The following is a 23,081-nucleotide window of genomic DNA, read 5'->3' as shown; positions in this document are numbered from 1 at the left end:
AACCGGGAAGAGCTTTTCCCAACAGAACCCGCACTGTTGGGCCCATGAGGCAAGTCCTGTGTCGCTCTCATTCCTTCCATCTGCGCCAGGGGCCGATGGCAGTGCGACCGCTAAGCTGAGTTTCTCTTTCCCCTAAGGATTCTGTATCATGCCTGCTCGCCTTCCTGTTCCAGGTCTGTGCTGAGTTTACTTTCTGGTACAGCTGTTTGCTGGTAGCGTACTCCTCTGTGGCTCTGGAACAAGTGGGCTTTTCTGAACTTCTGCCTGTTCAGCTTTCCAAACCAGCTGCTATTAGAGTCCAAAGCGTCTCCCTTTTGGAGAGCCAGGTGTCCTCTCTTTACTGTCCTAACACTCTCTTTGGATCTTTGGAATGACTTTCATCAGCTCTGGAAGCACATTTTCCATTTAGCTAGACGTGAACGTATAAGAGGGGTTTAGAGAAAACAAATAAAATGCTCCTCTCTCCAGGAACACGTTTCCCGTGCAGTCATCCGATGAATGCGTGTTAATGGTGGACTTTGTTACAGGGTCTGTGCTACACACCAGACACACTAGCAGTGTTCTCCAAAACATGCTAAGCAATAATCAAACAATTTATCTTATGGATTAATTAATAAAAACAAACTTGTTACCAAAAAAAAAAAGATATGCAGCAAAAGCCATAAAGAGGCCAATAGTGAAACATCGCTGCCACCTCCCCACCTCCCACGTAGTCTCCAACCCCCTCTTGTTCAAAATCATCATTTTTTTTACATCCTTATGGGCACTTACTTGAGTGGGGATCTTATAAATTTTTCTAGTGAAGACAGGAAATATAGGCTATTCATCCAGCCCAGAGAATCTCAACTTCGGCACAACTGACCTTTGGGGTCAGAAAATTCTCTTGGAGGGACTGTGCCGTGCATTACAGAACGCTGAGCAGCGTCCCTGGCCCGTTAGATCCCAATAGCAGGTGTGACAACAGAAATGTGCCCAGACAGTGCCAAACGTCCTCCGGGAGAGACGGCAACATCACCTCCATTGACATCTAGCCCATTAAGGCCAAAAGAATTCTTTCATCAATAGCGGGGAGATCGGTGGAGACGGAAGGGCTAGGAGATTGTAAAATGGTAATTCACAGGCATGCTCACTGGAAGACTCTTCTGACTAATATAATTTTCTTTTAAACTTGTTATTTGCACTGCGTCTCCTTGTCTTGTCATGGCTCTGGAAATGATGGGGAATTGGTGTGGAACTGGTAGGTGGTTTTCAATAAACACGTTACTGAAAATATTTCCTAAATATTCCTCTCTTTTCCTGCCACACTAGGTGCCGTTAACTGAGTACAGTTCAATTCTTTTGACTCTTAGAGTTCTTACAGTACCTAAAATTATTTTTCAGTACAACTGTCGTCAAATGGTACTGCAAATATAAAACTCCAATATCAAACCAATACTGATGGACCCCCAAACATAATAACTGCAAGTGGCTTAGAAAGGATGGAGAAAGCAGTGTCTGGGAATCCCACCTCCGTGCTCCCCCGCCCCCCCACCCCGTGACCTTCCTTTAAACCAATCTTTTGATATTGTTTACATACTGGGCTATCTCGTTAGATCGTAAATTCTTGGAAGGTAAAAACCTAATTTTATTCCTTTTTATGTCCTCAGCATCTGGCACAGGAAATATTACAAGTCAGACATTCGATAAACACTTATGCACCTCAACTAAAAAAGAAGTATGTACTAGGAAATACTAATAAAACACGGAACCATGGCGTGTGTGAAGAGCCCCATATTTCTGCTAAGGAATCCAAGTGTTAGCCTGTAGGTAAATATGTGGAGTGGTCAGATAACACGAGGGCTTAGCCTGGCAGAGGCAGGGGGCCCCAGTAAATGCCTGCCCACCAGCGGGGCAGGCCTAGCTCTGCTCTTCCCTCCGTCTCTCCACCCGAGGTCAAGCTTTGCCAACTATGAACGCCCAGCTGCTTGGAGCCACACAAGGCCCAGCTGGCCTGAGAGAGCATAACTCCAGGGTGGTAGCCTTCTTCAGGGCTGCAGCCTGGGTTCCGCGGACGGTGCCCCGGGGGAGATGGGCCTGGCAGGTACTGAAACAGCCAAGGATAAAAGGAAGTCTGCAGAGATGCTAACAAGAGTTACGGAGGGAGGACTCAGGCCATGTCGGGGAGGAAAGGAGGCCTGCCCTGCACAACCACCTACCAGGTCCTCATCAATTCCCTATCATGTGCCAGAGCAATGACAAGACAGGAGACGCAGCGCAAATAACAGAGGAGGAGCCACGAGATAGAAAGACGTCTTGCGAGTCCCAAAAGTCACTTACTGGCCTCTGGAACCTCATCTACGCCTGATACCCCACAGAGCGCCTCTCCTGACTCCCCCATGGCAGGGCATCCTTTTCTTCCAGACCACTCACTGTCCATTGTCCCTCCTCCCTCCCAGAGCTCCTATGCCCCCGTCCCTTCCCCCTGAGATGGGCAATTCCACCCTCTCCTCTGCACTAAATCCGACAAGGAGAACCAAAGCGCCACCAGCCAACGCAAGAGATGCTGACCTTATCAGCAGACGCTCCAAACCGCTCATGCTTATTTCAACATATTCCCACTCTACAAAGAAAGCCACCTTAGGTGACCGTCTGGCAGGCTTCTCTCACATCCTAGATACAGGGCAGTGCCACGGCTCAACCAGGACCTAAGAGGGGCACGAACTCGTCCACACCATTCCCACCTCAGACAACGGGAACCACAAACAACACATTGGGCCTTCTGTGCTTTGCTGGGACAAGATTTCCATTCACCAAATATTTCCTGAGCCCCCTTACGTGTAAGGCCTTTTGTCTAGTAACGCTGGGAGTGAATGAGACATGGTTCACGCCACTGAAGCAGCACCGTGTCCAGTAAGGAAAGAGCACGTGCTCGTGAATACCTGTAAAGGAAGGGAAAGGGCGGCATCACACACAGGGCACTGATGCTATAGAGCGAGGGGCCTCACAGACTATCATTTTCCCGATGTCTGTCTTTCAGGAAGACGATGAGTCCTAATACCCTTCTCCTATTAAAACTCATCGGTTTTGTGAAGTGTGCATTTTCCTAATAACTGAAAGACGGCTTTGTTTTCTGAATGCAGAACAAGAACTGCGTCTACATGAAGCAGAAGAAAACATGAGTTCTTCTGAGAAGTGGTCTATTAAAACTCCCTCATCAGTGGCATATTATTTGCACATTTATAATAATAGTCTTTGGAGATTAACCCGCCTGGATAATTTAATTTCTTCTGAAGAGAAAAACGGAAAACAGACCTAAGATCTCTAAAGGACACGCACAGCTTCTGCCTTGATGGACTCAGAGCACATCTGTATGTTCTGGGTGATGTTAAGATGCTTGAGTGAGCCAAAAGGCATCTTAGAATCTACAACTAGCCAGGTGTTTCCAATCGAATTCTTTCATGCATTTTGGTTATCACACAGCATTATTATTCCTTTAAATTAGACTCGGAGGAGAAAGCTGCCCTGGATTGGCAGACCTCGAAAACTCAATTGAGATTTCCCCGTGGTCTTCCTTCAAGCGGCTCCCACACAGGCTTAAGAATGTCGGTTCATTAACAAACCAGTTCAGATCCGTGCGGTTATGTAAACGCCTAACCTGCCAAAGCATAACCTGAGCAGCCCACTCCCGTGCAGGACTCCCTTTAAGACAGGCAGGCCCCATTTTATCGCATTTCGCTCTATTGTGCCTTGCAAACAACTGTGTTTTCTACAAACTGAAGGTTTGCAGCAACCCCGCATGGAGCCAACCTACCAGCACCATTTTTCCAACAGCATTGGTCACTTCATGTCTCTGGGTCACATTTTGGTCAATCTCGCAACATCTCAAAGGTTTACTGTATCATCACATTTGTTACGGTGATCTGTGATCAGTGACTTTTGATGTTACTACTGCAAAAAGATTGCCACGCCACGAAGACCCACGATGGTTAGCATTATTTTAGTAATAAAGTATTTTTTAACTAAGGTATGTACACTGTAATTTTGTTTTTAGACATAATGCTATTGCACACTTCACAGACTACTGTAGAGTGCAAACATAACTTTGATATGCACCGGGAAACTAAAAACGTCCTGCGGCTCGCTTTGCTGTGATATTCCGTGGACTGCAATGGTCTGGAACCAAACCCCCAGTATCTCCGAGGTGTGCCTGTATGCCCTATTCTGAGAGAGGAGTTTAAAAAACAAACTGCATATATTTTTTTTTTTTTAAGTAATTTAGCCAGTCTAGAAACGTCAACTTCTTCAAGGAGACTTTTAAACAAGGCCTGCTCTGGAAGGGAAAAGCACCGGCCCTGGAACATTACTGGGTGCTCTCTCCCTCGTAACCTCACCGGGTCCTAACAGAACCACAGGACAGGCGCCACCCCATCGCAAGGTAAGGACACTGTGACCCAAGTCAGGTCACACACTCCAAAATGCCAGAGCCTGGACACGAGCCAGAGCGTCACCAAATTCCACATCATCCTGCGTGCTCACTTGCAGATGACCTGTCCGGTCCTGAGTGACCAAGGTAAGTTGTCTGTATAAAGAAGATGTGGTGTATTTATACAACGGAATACTACTCAGCCATAAAAACAGAATAAAATAATGCCATTAGCAGCAGCATGGACGGACCTAGAGATTAACATACTAAGTGAAGTAAGTCAGACAGAGAAAGACACATTTACCTATATGTGGAATCTAAAAAGATGACACAAATGAACTTATTTACAAAACAGAAACAGGCTCACAAACATAGAAATCAAACTTACGGTTGCCAAAGGGGAAAGATGGGGGAGGAGGGATAAATTAGGAATTTGGGAGTAACAGATACACACTACTATATGTAAAATAAATAAACAAAGATCTACTGTATAGCACAGGGAACTCTACTCAATATTTTGTAATAACCTATAAGGAAAAGGAATCTGAAAAACATATATATATATGTATGAATAACTGAATCACTTTGCTATACACGAGAAACTAACACAACACTGTAAATCAACTATACTTCAATTTAAAAAAAAAAAAAGCATAAAGAGGAACCTAACTTAGGAGGGACTCCAGTGCAAAGCCAGTGCTTCCACTGAGTAAGTTATATGCCATGCATAAAGGACTTTTTTCTCTTTCCCGTTTCTTAAAAGAAGTATAAGTCTTGCCACGGTCTCTCGATATGTCTCTGCGGTGGAAAGAAGGACTGTGTGAGTCTTCCTGTCCTCCAATGGAGAGGAAAGAAAAAGGACCTCCCCCCCCACAAAGCCACATGCTTCCAAGTTGCCTCATTCATTCCACAAACATTCACTGAGCGCCCGGCATGTGTCAGGTGTTCAGTGGTCCAGCTGCCAGGAAAAAAGCAGTGAATAAACAGGATGCCAGCCCTCATGGAGCGCACATTCTGGTGACGAACGGGACCTACAGGAGCAAGGTTAGAAAATGCACAGACCCCCACTTCCCTCCCCCATGCGCCAAGGCCGCTCCCCAATCCACACGGGGTAACAACAACTTTTGAAAAGGCCGTTCAGCCTATCCTGGCATCTAGAGGAATGTCCCCATCTTAGCACCTGGACATTAAACACACATAGCATTTTTAACGATCAGGATGCTAAATAAAATAAATAACCATAAAACCATGAGGACAAATTAAATACAAAACCCTTTGCAGGCCAAAGCAGATCTTAAAAAGCCATTTAGTTCATTCTCCTATTGTTACAAACTAAACCTTCAAAAGGAGAACTAGAAATGGTTCTCCAAGTGACCTCTCTACACAAAGTCCCAAGCTTCTGCCCCAGGAAATGACTGCCAACTGGCTGATGTCAGTGCAGGTCCTCAGTGTTTCTAAAAGGGGGAAAGATGGGGGTGGAAGTATACATTGTATGAAAAATGTGCAAGTTAAAGCCATGTCCTAAAACATTTGAATAACCCATTCATTTTTAATTCTTCTGTAATTTCTGTGATCAATTTAAATACGATGAACTCATCTGACATAATGTGAGTATCACAGGAACTTTTCCAAGACTCCCGTTGTAATTCATCACTAACTGGACGCCTGTTCAAATTTACACAGTTCCCTGCTATCTGCCTCTAATAGCCAGACTGAAGCCATTTCATTTGCCTACTGGCGGGCTTACCCATTAATTACCAAAGATGACACAGTGCCAGTGGGATCCAAGCCCGTGTGTGTGCCCCGATGACCCAGTTGAATGAAATCTGGCCTCGCATCCAACAGAACACAGGTTTAATTCCTAGCTCGAGGGGCTGGATGACAGTATGTCTAACAGTTTGAGAGAGTGGTGCAGGGAAAACTGAGCTGTCTTATGCACCGTTTAGAAACAAACAACAAAAAAGTCTAAGTGATTTCTCATCATCCCAATGCGATCGTCCGTGGACTTTTATTCACTCTTCCTCCCTCACCCCCAACAACGAATTTCCTAAAATTCGGGGCTCTGGGTCTATGGATTTAAATACTGAAATGTGGCCAGTCTCTACTTCTACGTCTTCTGCCTAAGGGAAAGATGGATTAGGAAAAAGATTAACCTCACTATCCCTGAAATAATGGATTCTGAGACCCTGGTGCTTCTAATCTACTCCTGAGGACCATTTTAAAGCAGAAAATAAAGCCCACGCACTGCTGAGTTTCTTCACCTACTCAGAATATGAGTATGTTTCAGTCCTATTTGACATTTAGCTATTTCAGAATCCCAGGACCTTCTCTGGTGGGAAAAAAATATATAGTCTTTAAAAACCCCTAAGGTCTCTAGGAAACAAACTGTAACCAACAATTCCCTCACATCTCATTACAGGGTGCAAATTTCTATCTAGGATTCCTCTGACCTTGTTCAGCTGGTGCTAATAATAGAATTATCTGCTCCATTTTAAAGCAGTTCTGTCTACGATGTTATCATGCTTCATACGATGGGGGATGAGGAAGGCTAGTCTGGAACACACAGAATTTGAGAGACGAGAAAGACTTTGAGGAGTGGATCCAGGTGGGTGTCCAGCGAGGCAGTAGAGCCCAATGGTTAAGGCTGCAGCTGGCTGCAAGGTCCAGCTCCAACCCTCACCACTTCCGGGCTGGAAAATGAGGGTAATGTCAGCACCTACCTCAGAGCGTTCAAGGAGCAAACGAGACAATGAGTGTTACGGGCTCACGCAGCACTGAAGCGAGACAGCACTCACTAGATGGTAGACAGAGCTGGCATTTAAACACTGCAAAGCCGTGCCATTCAGCAATGGGTGATGTACATGGCACTATGCACCTAACCTAACACCCTCCACCATACGAGAACCCACTAACCGCCGCCTTTTAAAAAGCTACTCTTTATGTCTACATCACTCCTGCTGCAGCGCACCTACATCTTTACATACTCAGCAGAAAGGATCTCTTATTAAAAGTAATGAAAACAATTACTGGGATCACAGAGTGATAAAATACGTCAACCCCAAATTTATGAAGATTAATGACAATGAGAGTGCTGGATTGTTCTTAAACACCGTTGTTTCATTTTAACATTTATGAAGCTAGCGTTTTCACAAATCTTTTCTAGTAGCAAATATCATTCTCCCAATGAAAGGTAAGGAAAAATGGAACACGAAATTACCAGCTCAATACCACAGATACCAAATATTAGACCCAAAACATCTCCATATTCTCAGTCTTTCCTTGGTACTCCAAAGGCAAAGAAAAAAAATCAGACATAAAGATACAAACAAAGTGAAACAGACAGCTAAGCAATTATCCATGAGGGAATTAATCCATGTAAACCTCCCTAATCCTCTTTCCCCTTTTCCTTCTGCCCCTAAACTCATCTTTTTCAAACCCACATCATTTCTCTCTTCAAAACACAAATCATGTATGTGTGGCGGGGGTGGGTGAGAGAGGTTTCAGAGGTAAATAACACCAAGGCCTCTTCCCATAAATCACATAAATGGTTCTCTTAATTGGTCATGTAGGGACTTCCCTGGAGGTCCAGTGGTTAAGACTCCACGCTTCCACTGCAGGGGGCACGGGTTCGATCCCTGGTCGGGAAATTAAGATTCCACATGTCGCGTGGCACGGCCAAACCATAAATAATTAAATAACTGATCGTGTATTCCTCTACTTCTGTATTCAGAGGACCAACCCCCCACCCTACTACACACACACACACACACACACACACACACACACACACACCCACCCAGGAGAGAAATGCAGGCCGTGGCAGGGGTAAGCGAAATAAACACCAACGTTCACTGGAGTTACAACTATTCTCTGAGATCTCTTTGTAGTTATTCTTAAGGGAAAGGGGTATCCTCCAGGGGAGGAAGAGATGGATAAATGATACAGAAACAAAACGTGTTTATCATTCCCCGAAGAGAAGCCCCTTGGATTTCCCTCCAATGAATTCTGTCACCAGCACCCAAGAAGCAAGACCTTTTTCCCAGGCCGTAGATTTGGTTTCTATGGCCTGGCATCTTTTCCATCTCCCATCCCCTTCCCTCTCGTGAGTCACTGAGGTCCCAGTGGCTACTGCCGCCCACCCCCACACGGTACCCCCGGTGCCGCCACCATCCTGACCACCCCTACAGTCACCACGACCTCCACCCATGACCCCAGCTACCGAGACCACCACCACCATCACCTACCCGCACTACACTGTTTTCTCCCATATCTGTTATTTTTTTAAATCTCAATAATACATCAGTCATCAGTCACATTCTCCACCTGCAGCCCTATCTCTGGACCCAACATACTGGTGCATCTCTCGTACCCTGTATTTATCAATCACTATCCACCCGCTAACAACAACATAACAGCTTTTTGTCTCATCAGAAGATTAATTACAAAAATTCATCAGTAGAGAAGAGCCAGCCATTACAGACACACTCAACATTTTGAAAGCAACTCCTTTTTACAGGGGAAAAACTCAAGTTTAAAGAGTCCTTAAGGGACTTCCCTGGTGGCGCAGTGGTTAAGAATCTGCCTGCCAAGGCAGGGGACACGGGTTCGAGCCCCGGTCTGGGAAGATTCCACAGGCCGCGGAGCAAATAAGCCCATGCGCCACAACTACTAAGCCTGTGCTCTAGAGTCCACGAGCCACAACTACTGAGCCCACATGCCACAACTACTGAAGCACCTGGAGCCTGTGCTCCGCAACAAGAGAAGCCACTGCAATGATAAGCCCGCGCACGGCAACGAAGAGTAGCCCCCGGTCGCCGCAACTAGAGAAAGCCCATGTGCAGTAACAAAGACCCAACGCAGCCATAAATAAATAAATAAACAACAACAAAAAAAACACCTGCCTTTAAATAAATAGTCCTTAAGAACAAGAACGTTACAGAGGTGGTGATCTACAGAATAAAACCACTTTAGAAGTGCTGGGAATCTGAAAGTACACACTATCACTCAATTGCAGGAACTGAGTCATTAATTTGGTTTAAAACATGGTTTAGGTTTTCCCTCCCTAGTTTTACCCCTAGAAAATGCAGGCCAGCCCTCTGGCCTCCAAACCTATAGAAGCTACTGTCCCTCTGATAAGTGTCTTTCAATCAATCCAAGTGTCCAATCAAAGCCATATCCCAAACTATTATATCTCTCTTGTCCTCAAGGACCAGAACTTAATTTAAAAAAAAGCAAAGCCAGCCTGGCAGTTGTTCAGGTTGCAAACTGTGCAAGGCCACCACATTCAAGGGGGCGCCATCCACATCATCTTAAAAAATGTATTTTTATTACAACTTTGATGACTTAAAGATGGGTAATTTATTTATCTTACAAGTTTCCAGCATATGGCAATAAAGTGTCTTGTTCTAAAAATCAGTACAGTCCAACCGTTCTCCATCAGATGGACGTAAAAGGTGTGTGGAAGGGATGGCTTTGCCTAATTTGCACAGAATGCCACATAGACTAGCACCAGCCCCCAGAAAAGCTTCTCTCAAACGTCTCAAACGTTTTAAACTTTCCATGGTCTTGGCTGTTCACTAAAGCTTCTGTGCATCATTTAATAAACTCTGTTTGCACTGCATTAACTTTTTCCCTCCCAATCTGGTCTTTTTATCTCAAGAAGCACATCCTCTAATCAAGACAAGCCCCTAAATACGACTGCATCCTCTTGTTCTACTTCCGTCAACTGATATCATTAAACACATGTTCACCATCACACCATAACCTTTTGTTGCAGGAGAAGATTAATCACCACCAGGAAAGAGATGCCCTCATATACACACTCCTCGAATTTAAAATCATTAACAAAACACGTTGCTTGAACTTGAGTTCCAGTCAACGTCTGAATATAATCCTCACATCTTAAAAATAGCAAAACTGAATTAAGCTTTCGTATGAGAATTCATTTTTATTTGCTTGCATCATTAATAATATTTACCCCAAATTACCACCAGCTATTTACTTTGACTACCAAGAAGTATCATACAACATTTAAGAGGCAACTATGAGCCCCAGTCAAATGGAATCATAAATTGAACAGAAATCCACATAAACTCACCTTGACCCCCAGAAAACAAGTTTTACTGCCATTGGTGACAATTTGCCCTAGTTGACAATCCAGGTGCAGAAACCTTAAAAAGAGAAGGCACAGGAGAATTCAGAAGACAGGAGCAAGCTTCAGGGAAACATAAACAGGCACTTCATTACACTACTACTTCTCGATGAAAAATAAAGTTAGTGCAGGAGTTCTTGAATCTAGGCAGTAGTTGTGCCACAGATAAGCTCTTCATAATGGGAGTTGTTTCAACAAACTCACTGCTTTTCCATTGGCTGTGTCTAGGATTTTAGAGCTACTTAATCTTATATTCAGATTAATCCTCAATGGATTACATGACTTCAATTTTCTTTCTATTTTAATCCCTCAAGTAGTTAATGATCTGAAAACTGATTCTTAAATACACCATATAAATGAAGTATCTTAAGAACTTAAGACTTGGCTTTTATCAGGGGAAGAATACCACTGATACATGAATAAACATGTCCATTTTGTAGATCTTAATTGTCTTAAACTGCACCAAATTTATACTTGTTATGCTTCTGACTCTCCTATAATTCAGAAGAAATAAAAAGCCAGAGCAACTGTAAATCCTACAATATTAACAATATTAATATTAATTAAATCCTTAATAAAACTGTATTTCAAAATAAATCAGCAAAAATTACTTTCTCCTCTCAATTGTCCAGCAAGGAGATTAGTTGCTCAGTGGTAGAAAAGAGACAAATTTTCCTCCCAAATGCTACTGCAATAGATACCACAGAAAGCCTGCTAGTATTAGGTTGAGTCATATAAAATTACTGATAGGCAGCCTGCATTTTTTACCTGCAAAAAAAACTGTTTTATCATTTTTCCAAGCGAGGAAATAGACAGAATTGGAAAACCCAGTGATTATGAAACAATTAAATCTCCAAAACTACCTATCGCTGTGCGCACGTCATTTTCTGAGCAGCATCAGGGGTTTGGGTGTTAATGTTTCCATTCCAAGCCAACACATCTTCAGGGCACCTGAAAGACAATGAATGAATTGCCTCCAGCATTTGGAAGGGCTTGAGAATACCTTTTCTACTCTTTCTACCCACCTGGTCCCTATTTACTGCCAACTCCCTCTAGGCTTCCTCCTTGAAACAATAGAGAGTCTTTTCCAAGAGCATAAATGTGGCAGAGAGAAAAGCTGAGGGCTGGAAGGCAAAGAGCTGAGAGGAAGAACGCAGATCTCTAAGAAGGGCAGGCGCAAGGGACAGCATGTCAAAGTGAGTGAGGACCGTGGCTGTGTCTATATAACCTCAACACAGTCAATCAGATGAAGAAAATTAGACCCTAAATTGTGATGATCCCAACTCTTGACTTGTCCCCTCTGGCTGCCTGCGAGTCAATCTCCCAAGGAACAAATTTCTAGGAGGCACTCGACTGCAGAAGAGTCGGGGACAGCATTCTCTCAAAGATCTTATATATTATATTGATGCCATATTCAGCAGCGAGCTGTTACATCCAATTTGAGGAAATCCCCATACTTTTCAACTTGTAAACTTTTTTTTTTTTTTTTTTTTTGCGGTACGTGGTCCTCTCACTGCTGCGGCCTCTCCCGTTGCGGAGCACAGGCTCCGGATGCGCAGGCTCAGCGGCCATGGCTCACAGGCCCAGCCACTCTGCGGCATGTGGGATCTTCCCGGACCGGGCCACGAACCCGCGTCCGCTGCGTCGGCAGGCGGACTCTCAACCACTGCGCCACCAGGGAAGCCCTCAGCTTGTAAACTTGTTAAGCCCTTCCTGCATTCGTTACATGTGTGTGAGATGACTGGTGTTATCAAGGTTTTTGTAAATATTTACTATGTTTTTCTATTTAGCTTAATTCCAACAATTCTGTACTTTAATAAAATGTTGTAAACGATGCAAAAAAACAACAACACCGAAGTGAGTGAGGAGCAAGGTGCAGAGGGCAGATGGATGAAGGGTTAGATGCAGGGGAAGAAAGCAGAAGGGCTGCCAGTCCTTATATGGTGGGCTGGGGGGCAGAGATCACACCACACTAAGAAAATCAAACACCTCCAAGTCCAGATGGGATGAAGGAGAGGTTTACTTCTGTCTAATGTACTTAGGAACCCATCTATCTGAGGACCTTCCCTAACCACCACTCCTACCCATCCCCCCACCGCTACAAGCACCACCAGCAGCACAGCAAACACCTCCACAACCAGACCCACGGCTATCGATGCAACATGGGGCGCGCCCAACGCCACTGGGACTAAAACCAACAGCCTAGAGGCCATGTGAGTGCCCTGGATACAAAAGTCTACATGTTCACGAAGTGTGTTTTCTTCTGAGATGAACAGGAAGGGCTTAAATAACTGTCCCTCCTACCAGGAGACCAGTTAAATGAGCCGCCTACCATAAATCCTTCTGCTTTGTTTTTTGTGTGAGCATGCAGCCAGTTGCAAAATAAACTTTTTGATCTCTTTTTATACCATTCATCTCTCATTCCCTATTTTTAAAATTAATTATCTGAAGATAATATTTTGAATATATTAGGTTAAATAAAATATATTAAAATTAATTCCATCTGTTTCTTTTTTCCTTGTTTATGTGGTTACTAGAAAAGTTAAAATTACATCGTGGCTCACATTGTATTTCTATTAGACAGCACTGCTCTATAAAGTATAGCCTGGCTCTTCCTTATTAAGAAATCTGTGAAGATGCTCTTAACTCTTCCCAACGCTAAGAGAGCCACGGACACCAAAGACTGCACCGCGGTGATATACAGCATGGCCCTGCTGGACGTACAGACTCTGGTCACATGTTAAAAGCTCACAGAATGTTGCATTCAAAGTTCGAGCAACTCACTAGAGTCTCCTTCCCTAATATCAGTTGTTGCTTCACACGTAACCACCAACTTTCCTGAGGTTTCTGATCTTCCAGTCTAGATATTTTACTGAATTCTGAGGCAGCAGCCCTGTAGGGAAGGACAGGGTCAGGACTACGATGAGACAAAGCATCTGCCTCAGGCACGAAATTTAAGTGGAACCAAAACACTCTGTAAGCAAGATGAATAAATTTTTAAATAACAGCTTTACTGATATGTAACTCACATACCATAAAATGCACCATTTTTAAGGGTGCAATTCAGTGGTTTTAATATACTCACAAAATTGTACAACCATTGTCACTATCCAATTTGAAAACATTTTCATTACCCCACAAAGAAACTCCATCCCAATTACCAGATACCCCATCACTCTCCCTATGCCCAGCCTCTGACAACCACTAATCCATTTTGTCTCTATAAATCTACCTATTCTGGGTATTTGATATAAATGGAACCACACAATGTGTGGCCTTTTATGTCTGGCTTCTTCCACTTAAAATGTTTCCAAAGTTCACACATGTCAGTACTTCATTCCTTTTTATGAATGAATAATATTCTATTGTACGAATATGCCACATTTTATCCATTCATCAGTTGACGGACAGCTGAATTGTTTCCAGTTTTTGGCTATTATGTACAGATTGGTGTACAGTTTTTATATGGATTTATTTTCCACTCTCTTAGGTATATGCTTAGGAATGGAATTGCTGGATTATATTATAACTCTATGTTTATAATCTGAGTAACTAGCAACAATTTTCCAAAGTGTACCATTTCACAGTCCCACCATCAATATATCAGGGTTCCAATCTTCACCAACACTTGGTATTATATTTTTTATGTTAGCCATCTTAGTGGGTATGTAGTGATATCTCATTGTACTTTTGATTTGTATCTCCCTAATAATAATGCTGACCATCTTTTAATAGGTTTATTTGTCATTAGTATATCTTCTTTGGAGAAATATCAAGTTGAAGCCTTCAATTTTTAATTGGGTTATTTATATAATTGAGTTGCAACCATTCTTAGTACATTTTGGATACAAGTTCTTATCGGATACATAATTTGTAAAAATTTGCTCCCCTTATATGGGCTATCTTTTTCTTGATGATACTCTCTAAAACACAAAAGTTTTTAATTTTTGTGAAGCCCAACTTATATATGCTTTCTTTTGTTACTTATGCTTTTGGTATCATATTCAAGAAACCACTGCCTACTCCAGGAGCATGAAAATTTACTTCTATGTTTTCTTCTAAAGGTCTTTTTATTTAGCTTTGACGTTCAAATCAGTGATCCATTTTGAGTTAATTTTTGTATATAGTGCAAAGGTGCAACTTCATTCTTCTGCATGTGGACGTACAGTTACTCCAGCACCATTTGTTAAAAAGACTATTCTTTCTCTTTGAATTGTCTTATCACCCTTGTTGAAAAATCATAAATGTAAGCGCTTATTTCTGGACTCTCAATTTTATACCACTGATCTATAAAAGGCTATACTTATGCCAGTACCACACCATCTAATCACCGTAGTTTTGTAATAAGTTTTAAAATCAGGAAGTGTGAGTCCTTCATCTTTGTACTCCTTTTTCAGGATTGCTTTGGCTATTCTGTGTCCCTTGCATTTCCATATGAATTTTAGGATCAGTCTGCTAAAAGAGCAGTTGGGATTACATCGAGTCTGTAGGTCAATTTGGGAAGCATTGCCATCTTAACAATATTGTCTTTCAGTCCATGAATAGGGGATGTCTTTCCATTTATTTAGCTTATCTTTACTTTCTTTCAATGATGTTTTCAGTGTAGAAGTCTTGCATGTACTCTATTCTATTAATATGGTGTATTACACCGATTTTCATATATTAAGCCACCCCTGCATTCCTTAGAGAAATCCCACTTGGTCATGATGTATAAACCTTTCTATATGTTGCTGGATTTGGTTTGCTAGTATCTTGTTGCAAATTTTTGTATCTATATTCATAAGGAATACTGGTCTGTGCTTATGTTTTTTTCTTCTGGTTTTAGTATCAAAATATTAATGGCCTGAAAAATGAGTTGGGGGCTTCCCTGGTGGCGCAGTGGTTGAGATCTGCCTGCCAATGCAGGGGACACGGGTTCGAGCCCTGGTCTGGGAAGATCCCACATGCCACGGAGCAACTAGGCCCGTGAGCCACAACTACTGAGCCTGCGCATCTGGAGCCTGTGCTCCGCAACAAGAGAGGTCACGATAGTGAGAGGCCCGCACACCGCGATGAAGAGTGGCCCCCGCTTGCTGCAACTAGAGAAAGCCCTTGCACAGAAACGAAGACCCAACACAGCCAAAAATAAGTAAATAAATAAATATTTTTTTTAAAAAATGAGTTGGGAAATATTCCCTCCTTTTCCATTTTCTGGAAGAGATTGTGCTAAATTGTTATTAATTCTTCACTGTTTGATATAATTTATCAGTGAAGTCATCTTGGTCTGGGATTTTCTTTGCAGGAAATTTTAACTAATTCAATTTCTTTACTTGTAACAGGTCACTTCAGATTTTCTATTTCTTCTTGGGTCAGTTGGGTAGTCTGTGTCTTCCTAGGAGTTTATCCATTTCATCTAGGTTATCTAATCCGTTGACATAAAGTTATTCATCATATTCCCTTATGGTCTTTTTTCTTTCTCTACCATGGGCAGTATATAAAGCTCCCTCTTTCATTCCTGGTTTGGTAATTGAGCCTTCCTTCTTTTTCTGTTGGTTAGTCAGCTAAGGGTTTGTCAAGTTTGTTGATCTTTTAAAAGGATTAATTTTAGGTCTTACTGATTTTCTCTATTGCTTTTCTATTCTCTAGTTCACTTACTTCTACTCTGGTCTTTATTATTTCCTTCTTTCTGCTTGCTTAGGGTTCAGTTTGCTCTTCTTTTTCTACCTTCTTAAGGTGAAAGATTAGGTTATTGATTTGTGATCCTTCTTCTTGTGTTAATAGAGGCATTCTTAACTATAAATATCCCTCTAAGCACTGATTTGCCGGCATAAGTTTTAGTACGCTTTGTTTTCATTCACCTCAAAGCATTTTCTAATTTCCCTTGTGATCTCTTCTTTGACCCACTGGTTATTAAAGAGTATATTGTTTAATTTCCACATTTTATGAATTTCTGAAATCTCCTTCTGCTACTGATTTCTAATATCACTCCAGTATGATAAAAAAAAAAACATACCTTGTGTGATTTCAATGCTTTTAAAGTTACTGAAACATGATCTATGGCATAATATATGTTCTGTGCCTAATATAGTCTATTCTGAAGAATTTTCTACATGCACCTGAAAACAATGTGTATTCTACTATGGTTGGGTGGGTTGTTCTTTGGATGTCTCTTAGTTCTAGCTGGTTTATAATGTTGTTCAGGTCTTCTATTTCCTTGTTGATCTTCTGCCTAGCTGCCTAGCTAAACTTCTGCCTAGTTTTGACTTGTTATTGAAAGCAGGATATTGAAATCTCCAACTATTATTGTTGTATTTTCTATTTCTCCCATCAATTGTCAGTTTTTGCTTCATGTATTTTGGGAAACTGTTGTTAGATGCACATATGTTTGTAATGGTTATGTCTTCCTGATGGATTGACCCTTTTATCAATATATAATGACCCTCTTTGTCTCTTGTGATAATTTTTTACTTAAAATCTATTTTGTCTAATATTAGTATAGCCACTCCCAGCACTCTTTTGGTTACTATTTGCATGGTATACCTTATTCTATTCTTTTACTTTCAAACTATTTGTGTTTGAATATAAAATGGGTCTGCTGTAGTGAGAATATAGTCAGATCATATTTATTTAATTCATTCTGCCCATCTCTGACTTTTTACTGGCATGTTTAGTTCATTTACATTTAATGTAATTACTGATAGTATTTACATTTGCCATTTTCCTCTGTTTTCTGAACGTCTTATGTCTTTTTGTCCCTCTATTCCTCCATTACTGCCTTCTTTTGTGTTAAATAGATATTTTTCTATAGCATTTTAATTCCCTTGTTGTTTCTTTTATGTCTTAGTTATTTTCTTAGGAGTTTATACTGCCTTGATATTTACATAATCAGTTACTTTTACTGATACTCCTTATTTCTTCCATGGATTTGAGTTGCTGTCTAGTGTTCTTTTATTACAACCTGAGGGCTCCCCTTTAATATTTCTTATAGGGCAAGTCTGGTAGTGACAATTTCTCTGTTTTTCTTTTTCTGAGATGTCTTATTTTTTTCTTCTTTGTTGAAGGATAGTTTTGCTGGATATAGCAAAACGATATGGGTGGTTGTTCTTTCAGCACTTTGAAGCAACTAGCTTCAGGCTTCCATGATTTCTGATGAGAAGTCAGATGTTAATCTTACTGAGGATTCCTCATACATAATACTTCATTCTCTCTTGCTGCTTTCTTTGTTTTGGCTTTTAACAGCTTGACTGTTGTGTGTCTGGCTGTGGAGCTCTGCATTTATCCTGAAATGTACTGAACTTCTTGGATGTGCAGATTAATCTTTTAAATGAAATTTGGCAAGTTTTGGGCCATTGTTTCTTCAAGTCTTCTTTCTCTCTCTTTTCTCCTTCTGGGACTTCTATGATGCCTATGTTGGTACTCACAATGAATCATCTGAAGTTCTGCTCATTTTTCTTCATTCATTTGGCTTTCTGTTCCTCAAACTGTATAATTTCAATTGACCTACTTTCAAGTTCACTGATTCTTTCTTCTGCCAATTCAAAACTATTTTTCAGCCCCCATTACTGTACTTTTCAACTCCAAAATTTCTATTCAGCTCTTTTAAAGTTATTTCTATCCCTTTATTTATATTCTCTATTTGGTGAGACATCATTCTCATCCTTTAATTCTTTAGACATGACTTCCTTTCATTCTTTGAACACATTTATGATTGCTGACTTAAAACATTTGTCTAGTAAGTCCAACATCTGAACTTTTTCAGGGACATTTTTAATTGTTTTGTCCCTGTGACGTGGTCATACGTTCCTGTTTCTTTGTGTTTTGCAATTGTGTGCTGACATTTGATTTTAAATAATATAATATGGCAACTCCAGAAATCAGATTCCGCCACTCCAACCAGAGGTTTATTGTTGTTGCTGTTTGCTTTTGTTGTTCCTAATGCTATCTGTCCATTTCCTGTACTAATTCTATAAAGTCTATTTTCTTTACCATGTGCAGCCACTTAAGTCTCTGCCCAATTTGCTTCATTAGTCAGCTAATGATGGGACAGAGATTTCCTTAAATGCTTTGAACCAATATGTCTCACAGCCTTTGCTGTGGGCTCTGTTTGTATGTTGACATGGACTTTCTATGCCCTGACGACAGTTTACAACTCTAGTGTACAGCCTCAATGTCAGCCAGAGGTGACAGATTAAGGCCTTCTCAAGTCTTACTTAGGCATATGTACAGACTTGAATATGCATATGGGCCTTCTAGATTCTAAGGAATATGTCAAAGTTTTTCACAGCCCTCTACAGATACCTCTTTTGCCAATTATTCCTTTTCAGTTTTTTGGTCAACCTCTTGTTAACCCCTACAGGTGTAGCCACCTTAGGAAGCTGTGTTGTTAAGCAATTGCCGCTGATCCTTTCTAACAAATCCCCTAAGGATGTTTACAAAGAATGAGTTCTGAGTCAGGAGAAGTAAAAACAAGTTCTGAGCTTTTCAGGGAGCTGCCAGACAGGTCATACAGTGACAGTTTTCTAAGAATGGGGCATTTGAAGAGCTCTGAACCTATTCTGTCCCCTCCAGCAGCTTTTAGCTTTCAAGGCTACCCTGGTGCTGGGAAGAGGTAATGGGAATAAATTTAAATGCCACAAAGGTCACTATTCTTACCACAATTCAGTCTTTTTTCTTGAATAAACACCCCCTGGATTGTTGCAAGTCTTTGATCAATTTCCAGAGTTCTAAAATAGTTTATTTTGACAATTTTTGCCTCACTCAGTGAAATTTTGTTCTCACTGCTGTTTTGGAAAAGAGAATTTACACAATGTCCTTATTCCAACATTCCAGAGGTGGTTCCAAGATAAATGATATTTTTAAAACATAAAAATTAATGCAAAAAGAAATCCATGGTGAACAAAATATCAAAATTTTAAATTAAAACACAATCAGTAACATGATCAGTCAGGCTATGACATACTGAGCCTTACACAAAAGGAAAAATCAGACACTGATCTTGTCTTTCTTAAATTTTTGATATCTTGTTTACGAATTTTTGCACTAATTTTAATTTTTTAACCATATGAAAATATTATTTATTTTATTGCGTAGTTTTTAGTACCCCCTTAAATTCTGTGCTTGAGGCAACTGCCTGACAAGTATCCTTCTAGTCCCAACCTTGGAGAAGGGGGATTTTCAGATCACATATCTCCTTTCTTTTCTTCATGCTCCAAACTGAGATATTAGTTCTAACTCACATTTATATTCCATTACAATATCTTGGGTTGTTGTCAAAATGATAACTCTAAAATCTAGCAGAAAAAATTCAGTATGAAGTTTGGGGGTAGAGCACAAAGTAGTTACTTATATTAGACTAACCTCTTAAAACTGCTAGTAGAGGCAAATTAGCTCTCTCAGTATTAAACTCATTACTAGCTACCAATTAAACTAATATAAATTTTTTATTACTTTCTAGAGTCTTTAGGAAACTAACTGTAATTTTTGGCATGCCTGCCATACATACTTCCTAAAATATTATGCAACACTAATAGAAAATGCATCAAGCTTAGAAATATTCATTTCAATCAAAATTATTCTCTTGCATGATTTCAGTTCTCAAATTGGCTTCTCCTGAAAATAAACTGATAGAAATATAAGAATTTGGTATAAAAATATGTTTGGCTTAATATGTGGCAACATTTCCAACCTGAGAAGACAATTATTTGTGCGTAAAGAAAGACTGCCTGTCTTCAGAAGCTATTTTGAGTAATTTCAAACAGCCTAGTAAAAAGATAATTAATTCTGGATGATTTGAGATTACTTCTCTTATACTGTCATTTAACAGAGATACTGCTCATATTAAGTTTTTAGATTAGTCCTTTGCAGTTAAGTCTGGTCAAGTGTGAAAATTTAACTTCCCTATTAAGTGTTCATTATTTGCTTCTGCTGTTTTATTGACATTTCTTGTAATCCACGGCTCTATATTCCACAATACTTTTGAAAAGCGTTTAAAATCACTATATCAATATTAGCCTGTGTCTGGACAAATTTATTTGCCTAATTACAGTCTTTATAGAAGCTAATATACTATGTTGGCTTTCCATTTCTGTGGGTGAGTCAAAGTTCCCAAAGTCAACATCAACCTGTCATTAATACTGGCTTAGCCCCCATCGTATACACTGCTGGCTCACCTTTAATGACTATGCATACACACTGCTTTGTTTTTCTACGGGAACTGAACCTACTGGTGCAATGGGTCTGTAGCTGCACAGAGTGGCAAGACTAATAAGGAGAAGTCTTAAAGGGTCATACAACCTACCCCCTACAGCAGCTGTCCCCAACCTTTTTGGCACCAGGGACCAGTTTTGTGGAGGACAGTTTTTCCATGGATGGGGAGGGGCGGGTAGGGGATGGTTCAGGCAGTGATGCGAGCGATGGTTCAGGCGGTAATGCAAGCAATGGGGAGTGGCAGATGAAGCCTCACTCGCTCGCCCGCCACTCACCTCCTGCTGTGCAGCTGGTTCCTAACAGGCCAGGGACTGCTACCGGTCCGAGGCCCAGGGGCTGGGGACCCCTGCCCTATAGGACAGGGAAAGTACATCTACCTGAAGGACAATACTCAATCTTATGTTAAAAAAAAAATCACTCAACGGATTGAGTTAACGATATCTTCTCCTATCTAGTCTAAACTCTGGTAATAAAACATGAAATAGAAATAAGAAAAGAAAAAAAATAATCATCACCTACAGATGATATGACTGTCTACCTAGAATATTCAAGAAAAATAACCAAAAAGAGGTTAGAATTGATAAGAGCTTGAAAAGTGCCCAGTTACACGATTATATCTTAAAATCAACAGCTTTCTAAATATAAATTACTGGTTATATATATGCTACAATCTGAATGTTTGAGTCCCCCCAAACTTCATATGTTGAAAACCTAATGCCCAAGGTGATGGTATTAGGAGGTGGGGCCTTTGGGAGGTGACTGGGTCATGAGGGCAGAACCCTCATGAGTGAGATTAGTACCTTAATAAACGGAGCCCCAGAGAGCTTCTTGCTTGCCCCTTCCACCAAGTGAGGACAGAGCAGAAAGGTGCCATTTGTGAACCAAAAAGCAGGCCCTTACCAAGTCTGCTGGCAACACGATCCTGGACTTCCCAGCCTCCAGAACGGTGAGAATAAACATCTGCTGTTTATAAGCCACCAGTCTGATGTATATTGTTTTGTTTTGTTTTGTTTTTGATGTATGTTGTTACAGCAGCCCAAAAGGACTAATACAATGTAATATGACCACTATGCATAATGTATATAACCGACTGATTATATAACAACAGCCAATTAGAAGAGGGCTCATTCACAAAAGTTAAAGAAGAGTATAACATACCCAGGAATAACCTAAATCCTCCATTTTCCAAACATGGTAGGGCACGTGAAGGAAGCCTGCAAAGTGAGAGACCACACAAAGCAATGACAGGCACAGAGAAGAGGCAAGGACACCAATCTCCTGCGTACGCCACCTTCCTATGCCACCTGCCAATCTCCTACGTATGCCACCTTCCTATGCCACGTGCCAATCTCCTGTGTATGCCACCTTCCTAATGCCACCTGCCAATCTCCTGTGTATGCCACCTTCCTAATGCCACCTGCCAATCTCCTGTGTATGCCACCTTCCTAATGCCACCTGCCAATCTCCTACGTATGCCACCTTCCTAATGCCACCTGCCAATCTCCTATACACGCCACCTTCCTAATGCCACCTGCCAACCTCCTACGTGTGCCACCTTCCTAATGCCACCTGCCAATCTCCTATACACACCACATTCCTAATGCCGCCTGCAATCCCCTATACATGCCACCCTCCTAACGCCACCTGCTTTTGTGCTCATTCAGCCTGCTGTTATGCTCCAACCTGCTAGCAAACAACCCAGAGAACCGTAATCTATACGGAAGATTTCTTTGTCTGTGTCAGGGATAGAAATGGTTATAAGCTCACAGCTTGACAAAGTAAACAGCTGTGTATCCTGTCCCCCAACCCATCCCCATGCGCCCGGAAGGCCATGCCTTTCTCCAGCAGACGTGCTGCTGCTCCCCACTGGCTTCTCACCTTTTCCACTGAGGGATCCGTGACCACCTGCTACCAGGTCCACACACGTGCTTTCTGGCTAGTACACGTAGGGCAGCCATCCAGGCACAGAGGAGCCTCGTCAACCAATGAGCAAACTCCCCTCCTCAAACCCTAACCAACCCAAACACCTTTAGGCCGCGGGGTTCTCGCTGGCTCAGTCTCACGCCGGGAGTTGCTGTAGGCTCTTGACATCTTGATATTCCCCGAGAAAGAGCAGTGTGGTTCCCACTGTTGGCATCCTTTATTCACCACAGTTCTATCTGTTCCTAGGGGACGGCAGGGAATCCGGGCTGAAATAAGGCTTTCCTGTTGGCCCCTTTCCTACAGCAAGCCAGTGGGAACCATCAACGAAGACACCCAACTCTTCCCCCTACTCCTGGTTTATGTAATGGTCTGGACTGGATTCCAGTAGCCCTGAGAGGCCCTCAGCTGTACCTGATCCCA

The 23,081-nt window shown here is 41.6% G+C and overlaps 1 protein-coding gene across 4 annotated transcripts in view; it reads right to left on the bottom strand.

Annotated features, from left to right (window-relative positions):
* Positions 1–23,081, bottom strand: part of MTUS2 (microtubule associated scaffold protein 2) — a 486,774-nt gene that overhangs the window by 459,205 nt on the left and 4,488 nt on the right. For all 4 annotated transcript variants that reach the window (XM_059995941.1, XM_059995940.1, XM_059995944.1 and 1 more), the window contains exons 2-3: positions 11,417–11,504; positions 10,500–10,572 (exon numbers count right to left, since the gene is read on the bottom strand). The gene's annotated coding sequence lies outside the window, so the exon portion shown is untranslated. The remainder of the gene's footprint in view (positions 1–10,499; positions 10,573–11,416; positions 11,505–23,081) is intronic.

The sequence above is a fragment of the Delphinus delphis genome, chromosome 18, assembly GCF_949987515.2.
Source record: "Delphinus delphis chromosome 18, mDelDel1.2, whole genome shotgun sequence".
NCBI classification, from domain to species: domain Eukaryota; kingdom Metazoa; phylum Chordata; class Mammalia; order Artiodactyla; family Delphinidae; genus Delphinus; species Delphinus delphis.
The sequence above is the reverse complement of the archived record's forward strand: the minus strand, read 5'-3'. Positions and strand labels throughout refer to the sequence as shown.